Genomic DNA, 13602 nt, shown 5'->3' with positions numbered 1-13602 from the left:
ACAAGCTATAGAAGAATTCTAATGTTGTATGACACTAGTAATAATTATATTTATAAATTATTATTATTAGTCAACCAACATTTGAATTCTTCTATAGCCTATGGGCCGAGCATTTGACCAGAAATGTACGATTGCGGAGTCGTACAGTTTAGCTGCTTGTCGAATCTTCTTTCGACAGACAACATAAGCCGTCAATGACAGAATCTACATTTGTATGTTTTTCGCTGCTTTGTCGAATCTTCGTTGTTTATGTAGAATGGTCTACTCCAACACTGTCTCTATAATGTCGAATCTTTTCTCTCTTTGTAGAATAATCTTGGACTAATAGTTAGTTAGTAAGAGTTAAGCCGCGTACACACGATCGGTCCATCCAATGAGAACGGACCGATGAAGCTGACTGATGGTTCGTCGCGCCTACACACCATCGGTTAAAAAAAACGATCGTGTCAGAACGCAGTGACGTAAAACACAACGACGTGCTGAAAAAAACGAAGTTCAACGCTTCCAAGCATGCATCGACTTGATTCTGAGCATGCGTGGATTTTTAACCGATGGTCGTGTCTACTAACGATCGTTTTTGTCCTATCGGTTAGGAATCCATCGGTTGAATTTAAAGCAAGTTGGTTTTTTTTAACCGATGGTTAAATAACCTATGGGGCCCACACACGATCGGTTTGATCCATGAAATCCATCAGACCGTTGTCCTCTGTTTAACCTATCGTGTGTACAAGGCCTTAAGGTTAGGCACATTCGACCACAGGTTCGATAGACACAGATTGCTATTGTCAGCATCATGTCGAATCTCCTATCTATATCAAACTGTTGTAGCAACGAAAACTAAAATGAAGCATTTTTTTATGTCGGATCGTTTGTATTTCGGATTCTGTGCATTCATTTTAGTTTGTTAATACGATAACGAAAATATCCGAAATTCGTCCGAAAAGGCATTCGGACGAAAACGAATGCACATATCTAGTTAGTATGCATGCAGAGGGGTCCAATTGGTTCAAAAATAATTGAATCTGTCTTGTTGTTTAGCAATCAGTTCAAGTTAGCCTACTCCAATGTCTGTGGACACTTTCTTCTTTGTGTCTCTCCCCTTCTTGGTATCCCCAGCTTTCTCAAGAAGTATTTCCTTGAGGAAGCCTAGAATACCAGCAAAAGACGGAGAGCTGGAAGTCTCTTTGTTGGATATTGTTACTGCCTTAGCGGAGCTTGGGTGCACTCTCACATGCTCACAGCTACATACCTCAGAGGTGCCTGAGAGTGGTGATTTTGAGAGCTGTTTCACCAGTTGATGTGGGGCCAGGGGCCTTATGCCTTCTGCCTCCCCTCTTATGAATAATAATTGTGACAGGAAGTCAGGTAAATCTGTGGGTGTTGTCACAAACGGGACATACATTTCTGCCTTGTTAGACAAAACACCAATCATTATTAGGCGTCGGCTGCGAGAAATAGCCAGGAAAGGTTGGAGGGCGTTGGAAGACTTCAGCTGTTCAGGATGAGGCAATTAAGGCCTCTATAAGTAGTCCAAAGGATTACCACTGAATTGCTGCATCATTCCTAAGGCTTTGTGAGTAGGAGAGCAGCGTACTGAAAGTCTTCTGAGGAGGTGAGGAGAGGAGTGATTTTTCTGTGTGATAAAAATCAAAAGACTATTGTTTTGTGCTGTACGACCAGCACTGTCTGCCCAGCGCTAGGCTGAGTCAGACTCCATAGATAGGTTCCTGTGTGGAAGGTAGGCGCCCAGAGTGGATAGGGTTTATTTTATGTTTGATTTTGTTTATGCTGTTTGGATGCTTGCAATTGTTTTCCAGCAAGATGGAAAAATAAACCAAAAACATTGTTTTCAACCGTCTTCAACTGCCAGTCTGTATAAATTCAGTGTGTGGTGAACCCATCCAAGGGGTCACACACCCCGCTACCGAGCTAACCCCTTACATATGGTGGAGTGCCGCGGGCAGTTAAAGTAAACCCAAAATGGAGGAGATACTGAAACAGCTGGTTTTATCAAATGAAAATCAACAGCAGATGAATGCAGATTTGCAGCGGAGCATTGCAGCTCACCAACAGAGCCTTGCAGCTCAACAACAGGCTCACCAAGAGAGCATGGCAGCTCAACAACAGGTTTACCGAGAGAGCATTGCAGGCTTGGAACAGAAACACCAGCAGCAAATGGAGGCCATCGTGACACAGCAACAAAGCCCAGCAGAGAATTGTCTGTTGTTGGAGGAGTGCAAAGACTTTGAAATATTTGATTTGTTTACTGGTATCCTTGGAAACAGTCCACCCTTAACATCTCACTGCGAGCAGTGGGACACATATTGTGAGGATCTGACCAAGGACACAAAGCTAACTAGTTTTGAAATATGAGGAACAAAAGAGGTGGATTATCTTCGTCTTGATGACTTTTCAAGTCCCTATCAGGATGAAGAAGTTAATACATATTTGAGTCCACATACCTGTGCAAAAGGCTTTGAGTGGTGCTGAAATGAACATGGATGAAATTGATCAGGTGATCATAGTGGGTGGAGCCACTTGTGTACCTAAAGTTCAAGAATGGCTTCTTAAAGCAGTGGGCAAGGAGGAGTTGGGAAAGAACATAAATGCAGATGAAGCAGCAGCTATGGGGCTGTATATCAAGCAGCTGCTCTTAGCAAGGCATTCAAAGTTAAGCCATTTGTAGTTCGAGATGCAGCCCAGGAAAATACTTGTTTTTGTGGTGCTGTAGCCAAAAAGCAGGAAAGGACAATTGAAGAGCTCTCCATAGGCCGAAGAAGCTGTGCCATTTTGCCGTTCATAGAGACTCAAAAGCTTTTCTGTCTTCCGCAGAATGTGGCCACAATTGGAGGTGTGAGAAGCCCAGCCATGGAAGCGGACTATTACAGCCCCGAACACTCAGATGACGGTGGTGCAAGCCCAGTTCAAGATGAGCGTGACTCTGATGATGAGGGAAATAACAGACAACATGGATCAGATGTTGAAAGTCCAGTGCATTGATATGAGAATGACAACAGCGATGATGGTAGCAATAATCGTAATGCTAGTGACTCTGAAAATGAAGATGCTCAAAATCACATTGCCAGTGATTCGGATGATGAGCCAACCAGACAAAAAGGCAGTGGTGATGATGATACACCTGTGAAAGGAGGAGCCAGTGACTCAGAGGAAGAAGAAGAAGACAATGAAAATGATAAACATGATATCAGTGATACCTTCTCAGAGCCAGGTTATGAAAATGATTCTGTTGAAGATTTGAAAGGAATAACTGCCGTGTCATCGAGGAAAAGAGGAAAGCGAAGGTATTTCTGGGAATATAGCGAGCAATTAATGCCTTCTCAACAGGAAGGGATGCTGAGACCGTCTGAATGGGACAAAGACACGCTTCCCAGTAATATGTACCAGAAGAATGGTCTGCATCACGGCAAGTACACTGTGAAGAAATCTCGCAGGACAGATGTGGAAGACCTGACTCCAAATCCAAGAAAACTTCTGCAGATTGGTGGTGAACTGCGTAAACTGAACAAAGTAATCAGTGACCTAACACCCGTATCGGAGCTTCCTGTCACTGCCAGGCCGCAATCTCGTAAGGAGAAAAACAAGCTGGCTTCCAGAGCTTGCCGTCAAAAAAAGAAAGCCCAGTATGAAGCCAATAAAGTGAAGCTGTGGGGCCTGAATACTGAATATGATAATTTGCTGTTTGTGATCAATTTAATAAAACAAGAGATAATGACACAAATACAAATCCCATGGGTGAAATGGGCTTTGGATTCTCTCCGGTACTACCTCGTGGGTAGACAGTTTGAACTGGTGACGGATCATGCCCCATTGAAGTGGAGGGCACAGACCAAAGATTTAAAGGCACTGATTAAAGATTTAAATGAGCTACAACTAAAGCTTAAAGAGGTCCTAAAAACTAACAAGGCTAGAGAGAATAACCTCACAGAAGACCTGGAAAACCTAAACCAAAAGTTGCGAACAAAGCAGAGAACCCTTAATAAGCAACAGAAGGAAAAAGATCAAGTAAACAAGGAAAATGAGGAACAAAAAAAAAGGGTGAAACGTTTTATGAGCAGCGTACAGAGCAAGTCCAATCTGGACAGTAAACAGAACATGATAGATGAGCTTCAGAAGAAAATTAAAAAGCTTGAACTGGTAACGCATTGCTCCGGTGCTAAAATGGGGAATGCAGATGGGTTGTCCCGAGTGCATGCCTGCCTGGCAACCTGTGTCCCAACCCTAGGGTTGAAACAAGAGGGGGGTATGTGACAGGAAGTCAGGTAAATCTGTGGGTGTTGTCACAAACGGGACATACATTTCTGCCTTGTTAGACAATACACCAATCATTATTAGGCATCGGCTGCGAGAAATAGCCAGGAAAGGTTGGAGGGCGTTGGAAGACTTCAGCTGTTCAGGATGAGGCAATTAAGGCCTCTATAAGTAGTCCAAAGGATTACCACTGAATTGCTGCATCATTCCTAAGACTTTGTGAGTAGGAGAGCAGCGTACTGAAAGTCTTCTGAGGAGGTGAGGAGAGGAGTGATTTTTCTGTGTGATAAAAATCAAAAGACTATTGTTTTGTGCTGTACGACCAGCACTGTCTGCCCAGCACTAGGCTGAGTCAGACTCCATAGATAGGTTCCTTGTGTGGAAGGTAGACGCCCAGAGTGGCTAGGGTTTATTTTATGTTTGATTTTGCTTATGCTGTTTGGATGCTTGCAATTGTTTTCCAGCAAGATGGAAAAATAAACCAAAAACGTTGTTTTCAACCGTCTTCAACTGCCAGTCTGTATAAATTCAGTGGGGTAGATTCAGATAGGTTAGCGGATCTTTAGATCCGCGTAACCTATCTGATTTACGTTACGCCGCCGCAATTTTTTGAGGCAAGTGCTGTATTCAGAAAGCACTTACCTCAAAACTTGCGGCGGCGTATCGTAAATCCCCCAGCCAAATTCAAATTCCGCGGCTAGGGGGAGTGTAGTATTTAAATCAGGCGCGTCCCCGCGCTGATTTAACTGCGCATGCATCGTCCGCGAATTTTCCCGGCGTGCATTGCTCCGTATCCACGAACCACTTACGCAAACGACGTAAAAATAAAAAACTTGGCGCAGGAACGACGGCCATACTTAACATAGGATATGCCTCACATAGCAGGGGTAAGTATACGCTGGAAAAAGCCAAACGCAAGCGACGTAAAAAAAAAGCGACGGGCGGGCGTTCGTTTCTGAATCAGCGTAAATGCTCATTAGCATATTCGGCGTGTAAAAGACACGGAAGCGCCACCTAGCGGCCGGCCTGGAATTGCAGCCTAAGATCCGACAGTGTAAGTCACTTACACCTGTTGGATCTTAGGCATATCTATGCCTAACTGATTCTATGAATCAGTCGCATAGATACGACCGGCCGGCCTTGGAGATATGACGGCGTATCAGGAGATACGCCGTCGTATCTCCTATCTGAATCTGGGCCAGTGTGTGGTGAACCCATCCAAGGGGTCAAACACCCCGCTACCGAGCTAACCCCTTACATAATGTACACATTGGGGGTTATTTACAGTCCCAGCATGCTCTGGGTGGTGACAACATAAGGGGGTGGGGTAATTATGTTGTCACCACCCAGAGCATGCGATGACTGTGATGTCATAAGAGGCCTATATAAATCGCCCCGCACCGCACACCCGGCATTACAGCGGGAGGGAGCCTCGAGTCAACATCGAAGAGGACAAGAAGAGAAGAAGGTGACACAGAAGGCCGGGCCCTCGCTGTTGAAAGAGCTGAAAAAATACAGCGGTGGTGCCCAGCAGAAGAGAAAAAGAACCGCCCAAAGTCAGAAAAAGACCCCCGGAGCTGTCTGATAAACTACCTTAAAAACCTGTGCAGTGTTTTTTTATTGACATTTTTTCCACCAGGTGAATGGGTAGGGGTACGGTGTACCCCATACTCATTTACATAGGGTGGGGGGCCGGGATCTGGGGGCCCCCTTATTAAAGGTGGCTCCCAGATTCCGATAATCCTTCTGCCCGCAGACCCCGACAACCAACGGCCAGGGTTGTCGGGAAGAGGCCCTTGTCCCCATCAACATGGGGACAAGGTGCTTTGGGGTGGGGGTGCCCCAAAGCACCCACCCCCCATGTTGAGGGCATGCCGCCTGGTACGGCTCAGGAGAAGGAGCCCCCGCTGCATGCTCGGATAAGAGTCTGGTATGGATTTGGGGGGACCGCACATTGTTTTTTTGGCGTAGGGGGTTCCCCTTGAAATCCATACAAGACCTAAGGGCCTGGTATGCCCTTGGAGGGGGAACCCATGCCGGTTTTTTATTTAAAATTTTGGCGTGGAGTTCCCCTGTGGGAGGGAGGGGCTTGCCTTAGAACAGGTTCACACTGGGGCGACTTCCTATAAAGTTGCCTCACTGTGAACAGGTATCCGACTTGGAGGCGACTACCATTGAAATCAATGGGTACAAGTCGCCTACAAGTCGCATTGAAGTAGTACAGGAACCTTTTTTCAAGTCGGAGCGACTGCAGTAGTGTACATTAAGACGGCTCCATTCACTTACATACATTTCTTCATGCAGCTCGACTTGAGGCTATTAGGGGCGACCTGAAGTCGGATCCCAGGTCGCCCCTGTGTGAACCGGCTCTTAAAGCTCAGTTGCAGAACAGAACTGTTTAGAAGTTATAGTTTAACAAAGCACAAATGCCCGGCAGAGAAACAACCCGACCAGGTGCACTCACAGAATGTTGCAGAGAAGAGTATAGCAGTAAATCTTGAGTGCACCAACAGGATCTGTCTCAAGAGTTGGTCTGGCTGGTCTGAACCCAAATGGGGAGGCTTCCAGGGAAGGTGGCATGTCCCTGTTTTTTCCCTACTTATCTGGAACCTTTCTCTGACACTAACTACTGTATCTGACAGACTGGTGGCCTGTCTATACACTAACCACATGTGAAATATACACCAATCCTGGGAGTCAAGGACTTCAATAGACTCTGCCTTAACAAAGATGGCTACCAGAGCCACATGGGGTGGCAGCATCTAATCGAATAGCTCCCCCCAGTGACCCAGGAAAACATAGAACTATGTTCCTCATAACTACCTCTTAATGATCAATGCCACTGCGGTTGAGCGCCATCTGAAGTGGAGAAAGTAGACTGCATCTGCCTACACGTAAATGGCCTACACCTTAAGAAAGAGCATTATTCAATATTGTTCATAGCTGCATTGTTTGTCTTCATCTACAGATGCCCTTTATCTGCAGTTTCTTTTGGTAAAGGTGAACTAACCTATTACGATATGACTCTGTATATCATTATTGCAGAAAAATATGGAGGGCCTTGTAAAAGCCAAGGGAAAGGGCACTACTATGGCTTACACAATCATAATTTGTACCTAAAATTTACATGTGGAGAATGAAGTGTTAATTCTTGAAAGAATCAGTCATGAAATCAACATAATGGCCCGGATTCACAGACACTGGCGCATATGTATGCCGCCGTAGCGTATCTCCTTTACGCTACGCTGAGACAGCGCAGAGAGGTAAGCACTGAATTCACAAAGCACTTCCTCCCAAATCTGCACTGGGTTTCTCAGGAGTAAGTCGGGGGAAGTGGGCGTGAGCCATGCTAATGAGGTGTGACCCTATGCAAATGATGGGCCGAGCGCCAGACAGATACGTATCGCCAACTGCGCATGCGCCGTCCCGTGGACGCATCTCAGTGCGCATGCTCACAATCACGTCGGAACAACTGCCTAAGATACGTTGGATCACTGCCTACGACGTGAACGTAACCTACGCCTAGTCATATTAACGTCCTATGTAAACTACGTAAAATACGTCGGCTTGTGTTCCCTGGTGCAGCCCTTTGCATGAATGCTGCTGAGTTACACCTCCTTTATGGGGCATAACTTTACGCCGGATGTATGACTTTACGCGCACTGCGTCGGATAGACGTACGTTCGTGAATCGGCGTATCTCCCTCATTTGCATACTGTATGTGAATAGAAAATCAATGGGAGCACCAAATACGTCCAGCGTAAATATGCGCCCACTCTACCCCGGCGTAGACAAGTTACGTCGGTTGGATGAAGCCTATTTTCAGGCGTATCTTAGTTTTGTGGGCATGGCGCACAGATACGACGGCGCATATTTGCACTTACGCGGTGTATCTCGAGATACGTCGGCGCAAGTGCTTTGTGAATCCGAGCCAATATCTCCAGGTCTGCCCAGTGGAATAAAACAACTTGGCTAATTATATTATAGTTATTTTTGTAGACACTCAGGATGCTTCATTTGTTGTTTTACCAATATGGGTGTTTGGGTTCTAAACTATGCCTTGTTCCAAACTGCATCCATTTTATTTTGAAGGTAACTAAGGATACAAAGCAATCTACAGCTAAAGATGTCAAATAAAAGGAGACACAGAGACAGCAGTAATAGTAGTGTCACTACTTTACTGAGCTCTAAGTAGAGGTTCTGCAGAAGGTGTATCAGTACAGTGGACATTGTTTACATGCTGTCACCAGGGCAACGGAGATGTGCTGTACAAAGCAATAAATGTTATTTAAAACATGCCACCTTGCCAAATGGCTCCCTCCATCAAGTTACACCCTCTGTAATTTGACATCCTGTAAAATTAGCCATTTCAAGTTAGTTATGTACATTTACAGTTGGTTGTAAATGATGATGTGCGCTAAGTTTATTTAACTTGGCTGTCAAAAATACTCAAAGCTGTCTGAAAACTAGAACGCAGTATAAGAGCTAAAAGTGAGAATATAGGGACTTTGTATAGAATGGTATCCTTTCTATAAGGAACCTGATATAGCACATTGCAGATAACAAGGCAATTTAGGCAGTTTCCCAGCAGTGAGGTAAGGCTGTTGTCAAACAATGCATGAAGCCAAATGTCTTTATTTTCCCTTGCTGAAGCTATAATACATCAGAAATTTAACTGTAGTCACTGTAAGAGACTAGCTGACCTTCCTGAAGATCACATAAAATGCCCGTTGAGTGACCTGTGACAAAAATTTTGCAGCAGTCCTCAAAGTCCTGGGAAAGCATTTCTAGAGAACCCATATGTTGTTAGACGGTACCAAGAAGGGACAGACACATACAAAAATATGTAATTTTTTTTATATTTTATTACAAAATAATTTAAAATTAATAAAATCATGAAGGAACAAATCCTTATCAAGCAATGTAGGCTATATATACTATCAATATGTAGTAAAGAGGTCGACACCTTTCACATCCATAAACTTCTTCAGGACCTTTTATGTTTTGGCTGCAAAGAAAATGACCGAAACATCATTTAAAGGGTATGGCAAAAATATGGTGGCCAAACATAAAACTTGTGTGGCTGACAGAACCGATTGTGGGATATATGGAATGCTAGTCATAATTCAACACTTAAATACTTAAATTAAATAATTTAAATAAATAAAATACCAAATATGTGGAAGGTAATGGCCGCGGCCTTTATTATAGGTATCAATAAAATATTTTCAACTGTAAATATATCATAAATATAATAAATACTTGTCTTTAATAAATTCCAAGACAATACAAATATGGCTTAGCTATTAAAGCTCAAACCACAATACCATAACACTAAAGTCCCTTTTCAAAAGAAAAGGACAAAACCTCATAACTTAGCCATGACAGGGAGGGAGGGATGTTGCTTCTTCAGATGCTCCAAAATGGCTGTGATAACTGACGCATTTTCTTTCTTTTATAGGTCTGGATTCCTGCTGATTGGACCGTTAATAACACCAATCACAGTAAGTATTTTCAAAACGTTTATGTAAATTTGTTACCATATGCCAGCATTCCATGTGTGTTGTGAGGGGACATTTCATGCCCCTCTTTTCACATTTATGGAATGCTAGTCATAATTCAACACTTAAATTAAATAATTTCAATAAATAAAATACCAAATATGTGGAAGTTAATGGCCGCAGCTTTTATTATAGGTGTCAATAAAATATTTTCAACTGTAAATATATCATAAATATAATAAATACTTGTCTTCAATAAATTCCAAGACAATACAAATATGGCTTAGCTATTAAAGCTCAAACCACAATACCATAATACTTAAGTCCCACAAGCCGATCTTATGGACCATAAGAACGGCACCCCAACCGGCCCACAGCCATTTCCACACAGGACAGTAAATTCAAATAAAAAATATCTAGGGCCACGTCAGACAGATGGATTCCATCAGGGCGATAGAAACCATGAACACCGCCCTCCAAATTCAAGTGTCTAAACGAAAACCCATTTATCAAGGGCATACATTTTGCAATAGCCCTATTTACATTTTTTCTTACTTTTTCAAAAAAAATTCAATGTGGAGAAAACCAAACTAAACAGGGGATGATCTCAGAAAATATCAAGACACAATTAGGTAAAACATTATGGATGCTCAAAAAAATCATTTTTTTATAGTAGAAATAACATCCAGTGTCTTGCGACGGCCCAGATCGTTCCCAGCCAAATGTAAAATAATAACATCAGGTACCGGCCATTTTAGATAAAGAAACGACAGAATTCTGCGTAAATTAAACCAGGATAACCCTCTATGCCCATACCAATACAATTTTACATTACAGGTGAAAAAAGTAAGATTGGTACCATAACATCTGAAGTTAGCTCTCTTATGGGCCCAATAAATAAAAGAATGGCCGACGATCCAGCTAACAATCGGAGAATCTAAAATTAAACAAAATTATTAGCACGAATGTAAGTACTGTTAGGCCCCGTACACACCATAGAACAGGGGCGGACTGACAACTCATGGGGCCCCCGGGCAATAGAAGAGTATGGGGCCCCTCTGGCTTACAGATGGCCACCACGCCAGGAGGCAATGCAGAGGCAGGCAGCTAAAATCTTGGGATATTCACATTAAAAGCATGTCATTTTCGGACATATCAGGGACAGATCTAAAAAAAACACAGATTTTTACATACTGTCCCTGGTTTTACTGAGCCTGGCAACCCGGATGGGGCCCCCTAGTGGCATGGGGCCCTCGGGCAGTGCCCGAGTGACTCAATGGTCAGTCCGCCCCTGCCATAGAATCCATCCGCTGAAAAATCTCAGCGGATCGGTTTCAGCGGATAGATTCTATGGTGTGTACAATCCAGCGGATCTGTTTCCGCGGATTTTTATCCCCTGGGATGGATTTCAAGCGGATATAAATTTGAAGACATGCTTTCAAATCTATCCGCTTGAATCCATCCCAACGGATTGATCCGCTGGTCTGTACAGACTCACCGGATCAATCCGTCCGAAGGGATCCCCGGCATGCGTCGTAATGATTCGACGCATGCGTGGAATTCCTTATATGACAGCGTCGCGCTCGTCGCCGCGTCATCATCGCGGCGACGGCGCGACACGTCATCGCGAGGGGATTTCGGCGCGGATTTCGATCCTATGGTGAGTACACTCCATCGGATCCAAATCCGCTGAAATCCTCGAGAGGATTTATCCGCGGAAACGGTCCGCTGGACCGTATCCGCGGATAAATCCTCTCGTGTGTACTAGGCCTAACAGTTGGAGGACCATCTATCAATATTCTTAATAGCAGATACATAAAGACCTAAACTAGCAGCAGTAGTGGCAGCTCCAATACGGAATGAATGAGAAGATATAGGTAGGTGTCCCAACCGCAAATGAATTAAGCATTTCTTCAATACAGAATTAAATTGAAAGCTAGTTAAAGGGTTAGAATCAACACGAAGAAGGAACTGAGTACTACCATTAGGACGTACAAGTAAATAACGTTGCACCAAAGCAACAGCACAAACCGAATCATCAAAATGTTTGTGTATAGTGATCCATTGACCCCGACTGAATTGATCGGTCTTGCTCCTCTATAAAAACAAACGTAGTACTCCTGGTTGTAGAAATATGGCAAAAGATGGTAGTCCTAAGCCAGAGCATTTATTATTAGGCACTAATTCAGATATTCTAAAAGCACCGTAAAAACAGAGGCAAAAAGCAAAGCAAAAGTCGAAACAGCAAAGCTTCAAAAGAAGAGAAACAAACAGCGTCAGTAGCAGCACACAACTGATTCAATAATTCAAAAGCAATCTTTTATCAGTCAAGTCCCACGCAGCTACATAACTTGCTCGCATGGACGGAGCCAAAGTATTACACAAGGCAGTCAATACAGGGCTCAAATTATGGACCAAAGATGTGGAGGACAAGAAAGCCCAATCCCGTCTGCATCTGGAACCAATTCCCGAAATTTCAGCATCTGTTGGTGAGACAACGAATCAGCAATAGAATTACTAAAACCAGGTATATATTTTGCCTTCAACCAAACATTCAACCGTAGACATGGAACGGAAATGACAGGAATGGACTTTGAAACCAAACAGTTGATCGCAAAGACCACACCTTTGTTATCTGAATGCAACAGAATTCTCTTATTCCTGAATTGATCATCCCACAACTCAAGGGCCACGACCACGGGAAATAATTCCAGAAGTACAATGTTGGAAACAAACCCTCGCTCAACCCAGGAAGAAAGGCCACATACCAGCAGACCAATGACCTTGCCAAAGGGCACCATATCCGGAAGAGCAAGCAGAATCATTATATAAGTTTAAAGCAGAGGCAGAACATAAGGGGGATTGCCAAAGAGCACAACCATTAAAAGAAACCAAAAATGAACGCCATACTATCAAATCATCACGAATATCAGACGTGATCCTAACAAAATGTCTAGGAGACTTAACACCAGAGATTGCTCTGTAAAGGCGCCTGGAAAAAATCCTGCCCATAGGTATAATCCTGGATGCGAATGCCAACAAAACCAACAAAGACTGAATCGTCCGCAACTGTACTTTTTCCTTTGCAAGAATAACATCCAACAACATTCTCATCTTCACAATCTTTTCCCCAGGAATCTGAAATTCCTTCGCAACCGTGTCAATCTGTATACCTAAAAAATCCAAACACGTGGTCGGAGAAACAGACTTCTCAGGGGCCAAAGGTACTCCAAAAGCAGCACAAATCATTTTAAATTCTGAAAAAATATACAAACAACTTGCCAATGAACAAAAAATCATCAAGATAATGAATACAGCGATTAGAACCCGAACGATGACAAATAACCCAATTAAGAAAAGTAGAAAAAAATTCTAAATAAAAACATGACAAGGCACAACCCATTGGCAAACATTTATCAAAGTAGAATTTTTCTTCAAAAACGAAACCTAAAGAATTGAAAGCCGAAGGCCGTATAGGTAACAACCTAAAGGCCGACTTAATGTCAGCTTTAGCCAACAATGCACATTCACCTGCAGAGGGAATTAGATCCAAAGCATATATACTAAATGCCTGAAGCCAATTATTAAAACTACGAGAAACAACTTTACGCCTATCATCATCAAATTTCTCATCATTATCATTCTTCAACCTATTATCTTTCATAGAAGGGAGCAAGGAGAGTAAATCAACATATTCTCCCTTCCATATTTTCTCCTTAATTGTTAAACTCAAATGAAACCCTAAAGGAGATAGCTCACATGAAAGCACCTCTTTTAAATACGACTCTGGTACACTATTTGAAGAGGGTGTTTCAATAGGCAACGCTTGTAA

At 43.1% G+C, this 13602-nt stretch overlaps 1 pseudogene; it reads left to right on the top strand.

Moving 5' to 3' along the window:
• Positions 1-2175: 2175 nt before the first annotated feature.
• Positions 2176-7389, top strand: LOC120928224 (annotated as a pseudogene).
• The last annotated feature ends 6213 nt before the right edge of the window (positions 7390-13602 follow it).

This window comes from Rana temporaria, chromosome 2 (genome assembly GCF_905171775.1).
Source record: "Rana temporaria chromosome 2, aRanTem1.1, whole genome shotgun sequence".
Classification (NCBI taxonomy): domain Eukaryota; kingdom Metazoa; phylum Chordata; class Amphibia; order Anura; family Ranidae; genus Rana; species Rana temporaria.
Note: the sequence above shows the minus strand (reverse complement) of the source record. Positions and strands in the feature narration are given on the sequence as shown.